This window comes from Ovis canadensis, chromosome 8, assembly GCF_042477335.2.
Source record: "Ovis canadensis isolate MfBH-ARS-UI-01 breed Bighorn chromosome 8, ARS-UI_OviCan_v2, whole genome shotgun sequence".
Lineage (NCBI taxonomy): Eukaryota > Metazoa > Chordata > Mammalia > Artiodactyla > Bovidae > Ovis > Ovis canadensis.
The window spans coordinates 94,481,799-94,483,098 of record NC_091252.1 but is presented as its reverse complement, the minus strand read 5'-3'; positions in this window follow the sequence as shown (position 1 = coordinate 94,483,098).

The following is a 1,300-nucleotide window of genomic DNA, read 5'->3' as shown; positions in this document are numbered from 1 at the left end:
ATTTTTTTTTCTTTTAGAGTCCACACACAAGCAATATGATATGATATTTATCTTTGGCTTAATTCACTTAGTATGATAATCTCTAGATCCATCCATATTGCTGCAAATGGCATCATTTCTCATTCTTTATATGGAATATTATTTAGTCATAAAAAGAATATATATATACATACACACATACACACATACATACACATACACACATACACATATACACACACATATACACATACACACAAATACACACACACATATACCTACGCACATGTCACATGTCCTCTACCCATTCATCTGTCAGTGGACATTTACGTGGCTTCCATGTCTTGGTTATTGTGAATAGCGCTGCAGTGAACATTAGAATGAATGCATCTTTTCGAATGATAGTTTCTTCCGGATATATGCCCAGGAGTGGGATTGCTGGGTCACATGGTAGCTCTATTTTTAGTTGTTTTTTTTTTAAGGAACTTCCATACTGTTCCCCATAGTGGCTGTACCAATTTACATTCCCACCAACAGTGTAGGAGGGTTCCTTTTTCTCCACACCCTCTCCAGCATTATTTGTAGATTTTTTTAAATTGAAATATAGTTGATTTACAAAGTACTATTTTAACTGATGCCATAAAATTATACCTACAAGTTGCCTTTGAGTTAGTTGAATGCTCACATTGTATGACTCAGGGACACAAGAACACTATGAAATAAACATCTCCAGCCTACAGACGGAGAGGTGGGAGCTCGGTAAGGTTAAGAGATTTGCCCAAAATGACCAGCTTGTGAGTTGAAACCAGGATTGACTTAGCTCTGTGTGCTTCTAAAACCTGTGATCTTTTTTCATTTTTACAACACTGCCACAGGTCAGTTCATTTCTTAGTATTCCCCTGAAGGGTAAAGTGTAGAAATGCTCCAGAAGGTATTAGGCTACTGCAATTTCAAACATCCAGTTAAAATAAAATACTGTAACCTGGGTGAGATAAAAAAAAAATTAGAGGCATATCCTATCAGTATAGTTGGGGACCAAAAATGACTAACAAGGCTCCAGGCAGTGATAAGACTTGGAGATAGAGCATGGGAGGAATGACATGTCCAACCTGAAGTTTTATCACTAGAAGGTTAAATACCTTTCAGTTACCTTACTAATGCAGTTCCCTTTACATTTTTACTTCTTAAAAGTTCCTTTTTCAGAGGGAACAGACCTGCCCAAATTGAGGACCAAATCTCAAAAAAGGCCTCCCTACTCACCTGGATGTCTGAAATGCCCTGGACCTGCAGCTAGGGGTGGGGTGGGGGTAGGGGTCATAGG